A 15,220-nucleotide genomic window follows, 5' to 3' on the forward strand; every position below is an offset into this window, starting at 1 on the left:
GGAAAAAGAATGGAGTCACTGCTGAAAGAAAGGATAGTTAACTTTCTAGAAGCCAACAGGTTACAGGACCCAAGGCAACATGGCTTTACCAAAGGAAAATCCTGCCAAACAAATCTTATTGACTTCTTTGACTGGGTGATCAAAGAACTGGATGAAGGATGTGCGCTAGATGGAATCTACTGGGATTTTAGCAAAGTTTTTGATACGGTCCCGCACAGAAGACTCGTGAATAAGCTGAAAGGGTTGAACTTAGGACCGAAAGTGGTGAACTGGATAGGAAACTTGTTGACCGACAGGTGGCAGAGGGTTGTGGTATATGGAATCCGCTCGGAAAAAAAGAAAGGTGAGCAGTGGTGTTCCTCAGGGGTCGGTGCTAGGACCTATTCTGTTTAATATATTTGTGGGAGCTATTGCTGAAGGGTTGGCAGGAAAGGTTTGCCTTTTTGCAGATGACACAAAAATAACCAATAGAGTGGATACCCTGGAGGAAGTAGAAACAATGAGAAGGGATGTCCGAACGTTAGAAGAATGGTTGAGAGTCTGGCAGTTAAAATTTAATCTGAAAGAAACCGTCTTACATCATTGTTTTATTTTTTATTATGCTCTTTGTGAAATTCTATGTATTGTGTTAATTAGTGCTATTAATATAACAGTGCTCAGTATTTACATATTACTCCGCTTGAATAATTCTTAGTAATATGTTCTAGCCCACATCACTGCACTGTGGCCCTCCCTGCCTCCTTATGTTATCTTTTTTTGTTTTGCTCTTTTTATGTGTTGTTACCCAAATTTCATATCATTTAAGTCAATTGATTAGCATAAGCACTTATCTTGGGGTAGATTTTCGGGCCGATATTCCTTCATGCTGGTGGTGGTGTGCTGAAGTTTTCAGAGTATCTAATGTGCGTGATATCGTGTTCGTGATGACTTTTAAAATTTCTCCATTTAAATTTTATATCCACAGAAAGGCAGTATATCCCATTCACCCCCTTATCAGTTTACAGGCTTTGCATAATGATGTTTCCTATTGTTTTTCTACAATTACAAACTGGATGAACTCCCATTATTTGAAACTGAACAGAGATAAAACTAAATTTATTTTTATGGGAACTAAACAATCAGGCTTTGACATCAAATCTGATAATAGATGGGGAATACTAGTAGTAGTAGAATACTTCATTATAGACCTATCTATTAAAATTTTAGGTATCACCCTGGATAATAAAATTTTCCATGGAACCACAGATAAAGTCACTAAATAAAAGTTTGTTCTATACTATGAGAAGGTTAGAGGCTATTTGTAATGTTTATAGTGGAGTCAGTGGTTATATGATCCCCTCTGGTAACCACCTAGTCTCAGAGGAGGCTATAATATGTGCTCTCTCCAGCACCCACCACCACGCCCTCGATGCGCAAATCCCCTGCCAGACGCTGGTGGACAGTAAGGTCTGACGACTGCAGGATGAATTAAGAGACAGGAGGTGAACAGGTGATGAACGGAGTTCCGCAGTATCTGAAGGGGCAGTAGTCGAAACGATCGGGCCAGTTACAGCCAAACAGCGGTCCGTTTCAGTGAGGGGTTCAGGAGCTAACGGTTCTTGAGTCCTCTATACGGCAGCCATTTTACATTAAATAAAAATTACACACTTGAGTGAAGAAATATTTTCTCTGATTCATTTTAAATTTACTTCTTTGTAGCTTCATTGCGTGCCCCCTAGTCCTAGTATTTTTGGAAAGTATAAACAAGCGATTCACGTCTACCCGTTCCATTCCACTCATTATTTTATAGACCTCTATTATATCTCTCCTCAGCTGTCTTTACTCCAAGCTGAAGAGCCCTAGTCGCTTCAGCCTTTCCTCATAGAGAAGTCGTCCCATCCCCTTTATTATTTTTGTCGCCCTTCTCTGTACCTTTTCTAATTCCACTATATCTTTTTTGAGATGCAGTGACCAGAATTGCACACAATATTTGAGATGCGGTCGCACCTCTGAGCGATATAAAGGCATTATAACATTTCCATTCCTTTCCTAATAATACCTAACACTCTATTTGCTTTCTTAGACGCCACCGCACACTGAACAGAGGGTTTCAATGTATCATCAACAATGATGCCTAGATCCCTTTCCTGGTTAGTGACTCCTAATGTGGAACCTTGCATTACATAGCTATAGTTTGGGTTCCTCTTTCCCACATGCATCATTTAGCACATTAAATGTCATCTGCCATTTGGATGCCCAGTCTCTCAGTGCTGATATCAGCGCTTTAAGCTTGTTAAGCTTGTTAAGTTACGCGCATTGTTATAGAATCCGCAGCAATTTCAATGCAGATCTCTAGGCGCACTATATAGAATCCAGGGGACAGCAACTGAACGTTGCTGCTATCTGTATAGCTGGTTGAAATGCCTTTGTAGTTAGAGGAAATTTTCAGTGAAGCAAAGTCAGTCTTGATGTTTGTGGTATCTTTGATTTCCGAAATTAAATCCCTCACTGTCCTCAGTTCGCCTACTATTGAGTCAGAGAAATTTCCTCTTGCTGGGCCAGCGCCATTTTATAGGGTGGTTCTGTCTTATGCTGCTTGCTTCAAACTGAGTATGCAGAATTTGGTTCATTTTTACTGCTTTTACTTGAAGCCATTCTTTCTCTACACTTTCAGGTAGGGTACGTGAGTGAAAAAGAATAAATGCTAGGTTTGATAGATCGGCCATCAAGAAATGCTTCGGAGACTGCACGATCCTACCTTAATCTACATTACCCAAGCTGCAAGTCTATAAAATACAAACTGCTCTTTTCATCTTCTTTCTCCTACGTCAGCCCAAAGTCTTGGAACGTCCTACCAAGGCATCTAAAAATGATTGACGACCACCAGCTATTCAAGAAATCCTTAAAAACATTTTTGTTCGAGAAAGCTTATGCCCCCAAATAATGCTCATTCTCTCCCTTCCACACATTGCCTATACCCGTTTAGCCAACGTGTACTATCCTTATGTCCTTTCCCGTCCTTCTGAATTTTGTATCATTACCCTCCATGCATTGTAACCTTTTGTAATATTGTAAGCCACATTGAGCTCACACTAGTGGGAAAATGTGGCAAAAATAAATAAATAAATAGATTGCGTGGTAGTTGGATTCTTGTAAGGATTCTGCTGGAGCTCTCCACTTATGCAGCTGTCCCCTTGCGTTATTTCTCTGAAGGCATGAATAAACATGTGAATAAAGGTAAGCCGGTTGATATAGTGTACCTAGATTTTCAGAAAGCTTTGACAAAGTCTCTCATGAGAGACTCCTGACACAATTAAAAAGCAACGTTTTGTTGTAGATTAGGAACTAGCTAATAGAAAAAAAAAATAGAGGGTAGGATTACATGGCCATTTCTCTCAGTGGAGGAGGGTGAATAGTGGTGTGCCTCAGGGATCTGTACTGGGACCGGTGCTATTTAACATATTTATAAATTATCTAGAAATGGAATCAATGAATGAGGTGATTAAGTTTGCAGATGACACAAAACTACTCAAACTTATTAAAACACATGCAGATTGTGAACAATTGCAGGGAGACCTTAGGAAATTGGATGATCGGGCATCCAAATAGCAGAACAAATTTAATGCGGACAAATGAAAAATGATGCACATTGTGAAAAATAATCCAAACCATAGTTACTTGATGTTAGTGATCTTTGTGGGTTTTGGTGTCTTTCACCTTTTTGGCTCCTACTAGAATGTGGACCCGGGATACAGATCTCTTTAGACAAACCTTGGGTCTTGTAGATCCATGGAGATGTCACGTTTATGTCACAAGTTCACAAATCCTTTTCCCACATTGATTTTGCACTGATCTTTAAATTGTTAGTGGCATATATTGACACTGCTACCATTGAGAATATTGTCATATCTGATCATGTAGGCTTTGTAAATGCTAGACACTCAACAGTACTAGACTGTGCCTTCACCTGATGTATCCTGATACACAGATGGATCAGCTGGCTTTCTAGGCATCTCTGGATGCTGAAAAGGTATTTGACAAAGTGGAATGGAACTGCATGTTTAAGAACCTACAATGGTTTGGATTTGGGGTATCAGGCGAGTTCCCACCACCAATTCCCCAAGTCCCACCAAGGACTTTTCCCCCAGTCATTTCCCACCCTCCATAGCCTTTTTTTTTTTGTTTTAAACTGACCATAGATTGATTCTTGTATTGGGTCCCTTAAGTCCTGGTGGTGCTTTTTTTTTTTTTTGTACAGTGTCTGGAACAATTAGGTTAGAGCAGCAAATGGATGTACACAGAGAACATATAATAACAGAACAATTTTTCATAGTAGAGTAGTAATTTGTTATACATCAAAATTAGGTCAAAACCTAGAATGGGGGGGGGGGGGGGGTGTAGGGGGCATTGCAGTTTGTATTTATCTATTTATTTGTTTACTTATTTATGACATTTCGATCCCAGAATAAGGTAAAATTATGTATAATCATACCTGATAATTTTCTTTCCATTAATCATAGCTGATCAATCCATAGACTGGTGGGTTGTGTCCATCTACCAGCAGGTGGAGATAGAGAGCAAACTTTTGCCTCCCTATATGTGGTCATGTGCTGCCGGAAACTCCTCAGTATGTCGATATCAAAGCTCCATCCGCAGGACTCAGCACTTAGAGAATTACACCCACGAAGGGACACTCTGCCCAGCTCACCACCGCCGAAACGGGGGAGGGGAATTAACCCAGCTCATCCCCACACAAGTGGGGGAGGGGAATCCGTCCAGCTCATCCCCGCGGAGCGGGGGAGGGACACCACACCCGCCGATGCGGGGGGATCTGGCTTATCCTGCAACCGCAACCGCGGGAGGAGCTGACTGACCCAAACACCGCCGAAGCGGGAGGGGTACAAAACTGCCCTACAGCCGCACGAAGCGGGAGGGAGTGCCGGCAGAATTATAAGTCTCAATCCAGCCCCGTAAAACGGAGGGGAGAGGAATGCAGCAGCTCACTGTAACACAAACTCGTCTTAACTCTTGAAGAATCCAAGTGAAAAAACTTGAACACGAAGTCTTTCTGAAGTAACTGAAGAGTAAACTTGAACCTGAAATGCAACCAGAATAAAACAATACAGATATCTGGGAGGGGCTATGGATTGATCAGCTATGATTAATGGAAAGAAAATTATCAGGTATGATTATACATAATTTTACCTTCCATATCATCAAGCTGATCAATCCATAGACTGGTGGGATGTACCGAAGCAGTACTCACCCAGGGCGGGACATAGAAATCCCTGACCGCAACACTGAAGCTCCAAACCGGGCCTCCGCCCGAGCAGCCACAGTCAAGCGGTAATGCTTGGAGAATGTATGGGCCGAAGCCCAAGTTGCCGCCTTGCATATCTCTTCCAAGGAGACGGAACCGGCCTCTGCCATCGAGGCCGCCTGAGCTCTTGTGGAGTGAGCCTTCAGCTGGATAGGCGGCACCTTCCCTGCGGCCACATAAGCCGCTGCAATGGCTTCCTTGACCCATCTTGCCACTGTAGGCTTAGCAGCCTGCAGACCCCTACGAGGACCTGCAAACAGGACAAACAGATGATCCGATTTCCGGAAATCATTGGTCACTTCCAAGTATCTGATGATGACTCGTCTCACATCCAGATATTTAAGAGCAGAGTACTCCTCTGGGTAGTCCTCCCTACGAAAGGAAGGGAGACAGAGCTGCTGATTCACATGGAAGCGAGAAACAATCTTGGGCAGAAAGGAAGGCACTGTGCGAATAGTCACTCCTGCCTCAGTGAACTGCAGAAAAGGCTCTCGACATGAGAGCGCCTGGAGCTCGGAAACTCTTCTGGCTGAAGTGATAGCCACCAAAAAGACTGCTTTCAACGTCAGGTCTTTCAGAGATGCCCTCGACAAGGGTTCAAACGGCGGCTTCTGCAATGCTCTTAGCACCAGGTTGAGATTCCACGCAGGCACCACTGAGTGCAGAGGAGGGCGCAGGTGATTAACTCCCTTGAGAAAGCGCACCACATCTGGCTGGGAAGCCAGGGAAGCACCCTTCAGGCGGCCCCTGAAGCAAGCCAGAGCCGCTACCTGGACCTTAAGGGAACTGAGCGACAGGCCCTTGTCCAGACCTTCTTGCAGGAACGCCAACACTGAAGAAATTGGAGCAGTGAAGGGAGAAAGTGAGCCTGCTTCACACCACGCTGCAAAGATACGCCAAACCCTGGCGTAAGCAGTAGAAGTAGAGCGTTTCCTCGCTCTCAGCATAGTGGCGATGACCTTGTCTGAGAAGCCCTTCTTCCTCAGACGCTGCCGCTCAATAGCCAGGCCGTAAGACCAAAGGGGGAGGGATCCTCCATCACCACGGGACCCTGATGTAACAGGCCCTGCTCCACTGGCAGCCGCAGAGGATCGTCGATTGAGAGCCTGATCAAGTCCGCATACCAGGGACGTCTGGGCCAATCCGGACCCACCAGGATTATCCTGCCGGGATGTCTTGCCACCCGGTCTAGGACCCTGCCCAACATGGGCCAGGGTGGGAACACATAGAGAAGCTCTTGTGTCGGCCATTGTTGGAGAAGAGCATCTACTCCCAGGGATCGAGGGTCCCGTCCTCTGCTGAAGAAGCGCGGCACTTGGCAATTGGCCGATGACGCCATCAGATCTAGGCTCGGCTGGCCCCAGCGCTTCGTGATGTCCAAGAACGCCTGAGCAGATAGCTGCCACTCTCCGGGCTCCAAGGTATGGCGACTGAGAAAGTCCGCCTTGACATTCATGACTCCGGCAATGTGGGCCGCTGACAGCTGTTCCAGGTTCGCTTCCGCCCACTGGCATAGACTCATAGCCTCCTTGGCTAGAGGGGCGCTCTTGGTACCTCCCTGGCGGTTGACATAGGCCACAGCCGTGGCATTGTCCGACAGTACCCGTACAGGCTTCAGCACCAGTACCGGGATGAACTCCAAAAGCGCCAACCGAATGGCTCTGAGTTCCAGGAGGTTGATAGACCACTTCGCCTCTGCAGGAGACCAGAGCCCCTGCGCTGTCCTTCCCAAGCAGTGGGCTCCCCAGCCCGACAATGAGGCGTCCGTCGTGACGACAATCCACTCTGGGGTCACCAGAGGCATTCCTGCAGACAACTTGTCTGCCTGCATCCACCAGCTCAGCGCCTTGCGCACTGCTGGATCCAAGGGAAGACGCACCGCATAATCCTCCGACATCGGAGTCCAGCGCTGCAGCAGAGAGTGTTGTAGTGGTCTCATATGAGCCCTGGCCCAGGGCACTACTTCCATCGTGGCCGTCATAGAGCCCAACAGCTGCACATAGTCCCAAGCCCGAAGAGGAGAGGCTACCAGGAACTGGTCCACCTGAGCCTGAAGTTTGACAATCCGATTGTCTGGCAGGAACACTCTGCCCACTTGGGTGTCGAATCGAACTCCCAGATACTCCAGGGACTGAGTCGGGCGCAGCTGGCTCTTCTCCCAGTTGATGATCCATCCCAGGGAGCTCAAAAGAGCAACTACCCGGTCCACAGCTTTGCCGCACTCTGCATAAGAGGGGGCTCGGATCAACCAGTCGTCCAGATAAGGATGGACTTGTACTCCTTCCTTTCGCAGGAAGGCCGCTATGACCACCATTACTTTGGAAAAGGTCCGCGGAGCAGTAGCCAACCCGAACGGGAGGGCTCTGAACTGGAAGTGTCGGCCCAGGACTGCAAAACGCAGAAAGCGTTGATGAGGAGGCCAGATGGGAATATGCAGGTACGCTTCCTTGATGTCCAAGGAAGCCAGGTACTCCCCTGCCTTCACTGCCGCTATAACAGAGCGGAGAGTCTCCATGCGAAAGTGCCGCACTTTCAAGGCCCGATTGACCCCTTTGAGGTCGAGGATAGGCCGGACAGAACCTCCTTTCTTTGGTACCACAAAGTAAATGGAGTAACGCCCCTTGCCAAGCTGACTTTCTGGCACCGGAACGACCGCACCCAGGCGGATCAGATTGTCCAAAGTCTGCTGCACTGCCACAGCTTTGACCGGAGACTTGCAGGGAGAGAGTACAAACCCGTCTCTTAAGGGTCGGCAGAACTCTAGCTTGTAGCCGTCTCTGATGACTTCCAGCACCCAAGCGTCTGAAGTTATTGTGGTCCACTCGCCCAGAAACGAGGACAGCCGTCCTCCAATCTGCACTGGGGCGTGGACCAAGACCCCGTCATTGGGTACGAGACCCTGGGGGAGGACCGGAGGGAGCACCTCCGGGACGGCGGTCTCTGCGAAAGGAACGCTGCTTGGGGGAGAAATGCCTCTTAAAGGAAGAGGGGGCAGAAGAACCCGACCTGCCCGGGCGGTACCGACGGGCTTCCTGAAACCGTCCTCTGGAGGTACCGGGACGAGCACTAGCCCGAGCCCTGACCTCTGGTAACTTCTTGCCCTTAGATGTGCCGAGATCGGTCACGATTTTGTCCAGCTCGACCCCAAAGAGCAGCTTGCCTTTAAAAGGCAACCTAGCCAGGCGGGATTTAGAGGCGTGGTCAGCAGACCAATGTTTCAGCCAAAGCCACCGCCGCGCAGAGACTGTCTGAGCCATGCCTTTAGCTGAGGCTCTCAAGACATCATACAGCAAGTCTGCCACATAGGCTAAGCCCGATTCCAGGGCTGGCCAATCATCCCTCAAGGAATGATCCGAGGGGGAAGCCCGCTGCACCATAGTCAGGCACGCCCTGGCCACATAGGAGCCGCAAACTGAGGCCTGCAAACTTAAAGCAGCCGCCTCAAAGGACGACCTTAAGGCCGCCTCCAATCTCCTGTCTTGGGCGTCCTTTAGGGCCGTGCCACCTTCCACCGGCAATGCCGTTTTCTTAGTCACCGCAGTGATTAAAGAATCCACGGTAGGCCACAGATAGGCCTCACGTTCACTCACAGCCAAAGGATAGAGGCGGGACATAGCCCTAGCCACTTTAAGGCTCGCTTCTGGGACATCCCATTGAGCCGAAATTAAGGTGTGCATGGCATCATGCACGTGGAAGGTTCTAGGCGGGCGCTTCGTCCCCAGCATAATGGCAGAGCCAACAGGGGCTGAGGGAGAGACGTCCTCCGGAGAGGAAATCTTCAAAGTGTCCATGGCCTGTAACAACAGGTTGGGCAAATCCTCTGGGCGAAAAAGCCGCGCTGCAGAGGGGTCATCCGCTCCATCCGAGCGGGGATCCGTCTCCTCCAAGGAATCCGCAAAGGACCGTTGGGAGACCTCAGACACGCTGCCCTCATCTACATCGGAGGAGACAAATTCCTCCAAGGCCTGGGAATCAACCCGAGGGCGTTTACCTCTGGGAACCTCAACCTCTTTACCAGACGAGGGAGCGGGGGCAGCGTTGTGCATGAGGAAGGCCTGATGCAGCAGCAAAACAAACTCGGGGGAGAAACCCCCCAGACTGTGCACTTCCGCAGCCTGGGCAACAGCCCTAGGCGCACTCTCAACCGGCGCTCGCAACAGCGGGGGAGAGGCCTGCTGCGCATCCAAAATGGCGTCCGGCGCGAAACTCCGCGAAGGAGCCGCGCGGGAAGAACGGCTCTTAACTTTAGCCGCTTCTGTGCCGTCGCCCAAATTAAGGGCGTTCATGGCATTAATGTCTCCAACCTCAAGGGCGGCCCAAGAAGAAGCCGTCCGAGCCGCGTGGCCGGCCAAAATGGCGGAGGCGAGGAGCGGGGGATGGGCGTTTATGGCGGGAAAAACCGCCACGCCGGAGGAAGGACCGGGACATTCATCGGTCACGAAACTGCCACCCAACAAGGGCGAATCAGGCTTTAAGACCCCCGCATCCCCTCTAGAAGCGCTCAAGCGACCCGGGGAGCGACCCTTTGCGCCCTCGCCCTCCGACGCCATGTGCCACGAGGAGAAGAATCGGGGAACCCCCGCCCGCTATAAAAAGGTAAAATTACCTGCTGTCCGCTCCGAGTTGTAACGACCTGGTGTCCCAGTGAGTAGCTGCAATAGACGCTTAAATAAACGTCGAAATAAACGCCTTTAAAGACGTTTAAAATTTTTTTTTTTTTTTTTTTTTTTAACGGAGCCAGCGGGAGGGGGGAGAAAAGGAGGGACCTGGCACCACCAGGTTTGCACTTGCTCAAAAGAGCCCTCAACCCCAGGCACTCAACAAAACCTAAAAATTAGGCTTGGAGGCCTAGCCAGAGCTGCTGCTGCTGTGTGTGACCACCACCTGCTGAGATAGAGAACATACTGAGGAGTTTCCGGCAGCACATGACCACATATAGGGAGGCAAAAGTTTGCTCTCTATCTCCACCTGCTGGTAGATGGACACAACCCACCAGTCTATGGATTGATCAGCTTGATGATATGGAAACATAAATTAGGTTGAAACTTAGTTTGAGGGTGTGGGAAGGGGGTCCCCCCCACACAAACTACATATCTGGAAGGGGAAAGGGATGTGTAAAAGATAATCTTGTGGGGGTGGTGTGAGGGGGTACTGGCCCCCCAAACGATCTGGAAGAGAAAAGGGAGAGACATTACCTGTTCCAGTGTGTTTTGTATTTTTTGGGTTATGAGTGGGAATTGTCCTCCCTGGTGTAGTGGGAATTGATTCAGTGGGAACTGTCCTAGGTGGGAACTGACCTAGAACCAGATCTGGGATGCATTTTGTACAAATGATCCAGCTGCTTTATTCTAACCCAGTTGCCCATCTCTATATTCATAATATGTTGTCTGATACTCTGTCACCACTGTTATTCAGCTTGGTTCTTGAGCCCTGCTTTGTGCAATTAGGCAATCTAGAGATATTCTAGGTATCTCTATTGGTGGGACTGAATGTAAGCTTTCAGCGTACATGGATGGTGTTTTGTTGTATTTGTCTCAACCTGAGGTAATGCTTCCTCCACTATTACATTTAATCGATACATTTGGATCCTTCTCAGGTTATAAAATTATTTGGCCCTACATCAGAGCTGATGCCGTTGAACTTACTAAAGCTACGGTGCAGCATTTTCCTTTTCAATGGCGAGCCCAAGAGTTAAAATACCCAGTAGCGTACCAAGGGGGGGGGGCGGTGGGTGCGGTCCGCCCCAGGTGCACGCCGCTGGGGGGGGTGCCGTGTGCCTGTCCACTACGTTCGTTCTGTGCTCCCTCTGCCCCGGAACAGGTTACTTCCTGTTCCGGGGCAGAGGGAGCATGCAAACGAACAAAGCAGACAGGCGTGTGGCACCACCCCCCCCCCCAAGCGGCGTGCACCCGGGGGGGGGAGATCGCGCTGCACCCATGGGGCGGGGTGCATCGGCGATCCGCCCCGGGTGTCAGCTCCCCTAGAAACGCCACTGAAAATAACTTGGTAGTTCATTGTTTCCTGAGCTGATGAGTACAATGGAGATGAATTAGCAGTCTGTGTTAAAAAAAAAAAAGAAAAAGCCCACTGGGCTCTTCTTTACTTGAGTTGGTGAGGGAGGATGGAAATGATTAGGATGTCAATTGCTGCAGTAGTAACGTATGCTATATGTATGATTCCTGTTCTCTTGCTTGTTTCCTTTACAATGATCAAAAGAGTGTGGAGAGGTTGATTTCCCACATTTTTACAATTATCGTCTAGATTTCATCTTAAGAAAAACGGTTCTATGGATGTGATATGAGGACTTGCCAGCTATGCCTAGCTGGCTACAACTGGAAGCAACTCTAGTAGCACCAATGCAACTCAATTATTTGCTCGGACCCTACCTATCGTCTAGTCTCCAGGACAATTCTATTCTCCTTGCAACATCTCAAGCATTGGGACTCAAGCAAGGGTAAAGCAAGGTAACATCTCAAATAAGGGTAAAGGATTCTAGGAAGCTGTCTTTATGGTGGAACAATAACTTACTCTTTACATAAAACTCCAGACTACTATAGTATATTCAAAAGTATCTTTTATTGCCCCAGTGTGACTTCACGCTGTAGCAAAAAAAATCATATATTGTAAAATATCACCTAATCCCATTCATACCACATTCACCCACTTGTGCTAACACTTTGCTGTCACAATCATTTTTAACATGAATGACATAAATTTAATTCATACATTTTATGCTTCAAATTAACCTGGACATGAACAAATCATCTCCTGTGCCATGGCGCTATTAAACCAACGCCCAAATATAATGGTGTAAAGCTGTATATGTTACAGCATTATCAACATCCGTCCATGATAAGCACGCCAATACTAGTGTAGAACCCAGGAAAACTTCAATCAAGTCACCATACAGTAATAGTGGACTGATTGTCGTCCACGCTTATAGCGGTATCCGCTGCCGATTTCCCAGGGCGTCAACCGCTATACTTCATTGACGCCAGTGGAAGCAATAGGCGAATCAGTAACAAACTACCATCAGGATAAAAATACCACTCCTGCTCCAAACGACTCCCCAATACTGGACCGCATTTCGATAGTCTTCTTCAGGAGGAACTACTCATCACCTGTAACATTAAATATAATCTCACCCTAGTACCCAATATTCTGCACACCAAATTACATCACGTACTAACTCAATCAGCTTTATTTACTGCTAATCCAATGGACGGCTGCCTGCCTAATGGGTACTCACACCAAGCTGGAGCCAAGGATCCCACCACCGGACAACACAGCACCATAGCACTTCCTGCTTTAAATATCCGCCATCTAAGCCACGCCCCCACAAGCCCTTAAAGGGACAATAACCTACACCCATTCAACCTCCTGGTTCAACCCACCCAGGATCACTGTTCCCCATGTAAAAATGTACCGCTGTTCAGTATTCAGCAAACGGGCACTGATATCGCCTCCTCTGTTCAATGGAGGAATCTGTATCAATATCACACATCTAAGCTGATTCAACGTGTGAGCCTGCTCATTCCAGTGAGCTACCAAAGGCGTATTTAATTTATTAAGCCGCAAATTACTATTATGCTCCGCTAACAGAGCTTTAAACTGTCTCTTAGTATGACCTATATAATAAAGGCCACAAGGACAGATGATGCAATACACTACACATTCACTGACACAAGATGTAATTTGTCTCAACATAAATTGTTTATCCGTACGGGGAACAGTGACCACATTGGTGTCCATAGAATACCGGCAATACACGCACCGCCCGCACGGGGAGTGTCTGCCATTGCCCACGACCCATCTGGGTCGTTTCAATAATTCCCCAAGGTTAGATTGCTGTGTATACGCCACTTTGGGACATTCCCTGAACTCCAGATGAGCAGACAGAACATGCCAGTACTTATGGATGATGGAGCAAATCCCTGGGGCCCTAAGGGAAAAAGGAATGACGCAGGCCACAGTACCACGAGGGGGTCTCTGCCTGGGTGCCAATAGCCATGAACGGTGGGCATACAGAGCTCTTTTAAATGCAGTTTTCAACACCCTCAATGGGTATCCCCGACTCTTAAACCTTTGCATCATGACTCTGGCTTGTCTTTTAAATTCACTGGTGGAGGAACATAATCGACGCAGCCACCAAAAATTGTCTGACAGGGACACCCCTCTTTAAACTACCATGATGAAAACTTTGATAATGCAGAAGGGTGTTCCTGTCGGTGGGTTTGCGAAAAATAGTAGTGGTGAATTCACCATTATTAGATCTTGTTATTTTAATGTCCAAAAAATCCATCTCCACCTGATCAATCCTATGAGTGAATTTTATATGGGGATCAGCCACATTGAGGGTGTCCAAAAATTCCCCTAATGCTTTCAAAGGCCCACGCCAAAACATGACCATGTGTATCTTTTCCACATGACGACGTGGCCATACCCGGTGGCCCTATACACATGATCCTTCTCAAATTGAGTCATGTACAGACATGCCAATGAGGGCGCGACCGTCGCCCCCATTGCCACTCCTTGAGTCTGCACATAGAACTGATTCTGAAATTGAAAATAATTGTGGCAAATTACCAACGTTAATAATTTCTTAAGCACCTCAATTTTGAGATCAGGAACCAGTATATCAGCCAAATGCTGACAAGCTAACTGAATAGCCTTGTCTTGGGGAATATTGGTATAGAGAGCGGTAACATCCAGGCCCACCAAGTAAACATCACCACCCGCTAGGGGCTCCATGCATTCCAACACTTGTATGAAGTGCATGGAGTCTCGAATGTACGACTCAGCCTTCTTGACCAGCGGGCTCAACAACATGTCCACATATTTGGACAACAGTTCTAAAACCGTGGCTCGAGTGGATACAATAGGGTGACCGGGTGGGTCCACCAGAGATTTGTGGATCTTAGGAACAAAGTAAATGTATGGATCCTTCAATTATGGCATTCCAGAAATTGGTTCTTGCAGATTTGTATAGATTAGAATCTCAGCAGATCGGCGGTCACAGCAACATGTCCAAAAGTCAGAGACGGAGTATAGCTGTTAGCTAATAATTATCAAATTATCATTCAAAGGGCTGACAAGGGTGGGTCCACGGTGGTGATGGATCAGAACAAGTATGAACAAGAAGGGCTTAGACAGTTACACCAGATTCAATATTATAAACAAATTGCTTATGATCCTACTATGATATTACAGCGTGAAATATGCACGTGTGTTGATAAGGCTGTGTTAGATGGTGTGCTCACTAGGCAAGAGCAACGTTTTTTGTGTCACCCGTGTCCTAAGGGGATGAAAGAGGAGGGGTTTGGGAGGGGGATGGGTTATTCACTAAGTATAAAAGGTTTCGGGGGGGGGGGGGGGGACTTTTGAAGTTTCATTGAGCTACATTATGTTTGTTTGGGACATAAGCACATAAGCACCGCCATACTGGGAAAGGACCAAGGGTCCATCAAGCCCAGCATCTTGTCTCTGACTGCGGCCAATCCCGGCAACCCCCCCCCCCCCCCCCAAAAAAAAAAATTTAATAATGTTCAATGGACTTTTCCTTCAGGAATCTGTCCAAACCCCCCTTAAACTCCGTAAGGCCAGCTGCTGTCACTACATTTTCCGGCAACGAGTTCCAGAGTCCAACTACATGCTGAGTAAAGAACAACTTTCTCCTATTTGTTTTAAATCTACCATATTCTAACTTCATCTTGTGTCCCCTGGTTCTATTGTTGTTTGAAAGTAAACGCTTCACATCTGTCCGTTCTACTCCGCTCACTATCTTGTAGACTATCATATCACCCCTCAGCTGTCTTTTCTCCAAGCTGAAGAGCCCTAACCTTCTCGGCCTTTCCTCATAGGGATGTCGTTCCATCCCTTTTATCATTTTCGTCGCCCTTCTCTGCACCTTCTCCAATTCCT

At 47.7% G+C, this 15,220-nt stretch overlaps 1 protein-coding gene across 1 annotated transcript in view; it reads right to left on the minus strand.

The window, feature by feature from the left end:
- DOCK3 (dedicator of cytokinesis 3) overlaps positions 1-15,220 on the minus strand; it is an 873,576-nt gene that overhangs the window by 533,241 nt on the left and 325,115 nt on the right. The gene's annotated exons all lie outside the window — the stretch shown is intronic.

This window comes from Microcaecilia unicolor, chromosome 6 (assembly GCF_901765095.1).
Source record: "Microcaecilia unicolor chromosome 6, aMicUni1.1, whole genome shotgun sequence".
NCBI classification, from domain to species: domain Eukaryota; kingdom Metazoa; phylum Chordata; class Amphibia; order Gymnophiona; family Siphonopidae; genus Microcaecilia; species Microcaecilia unicolor.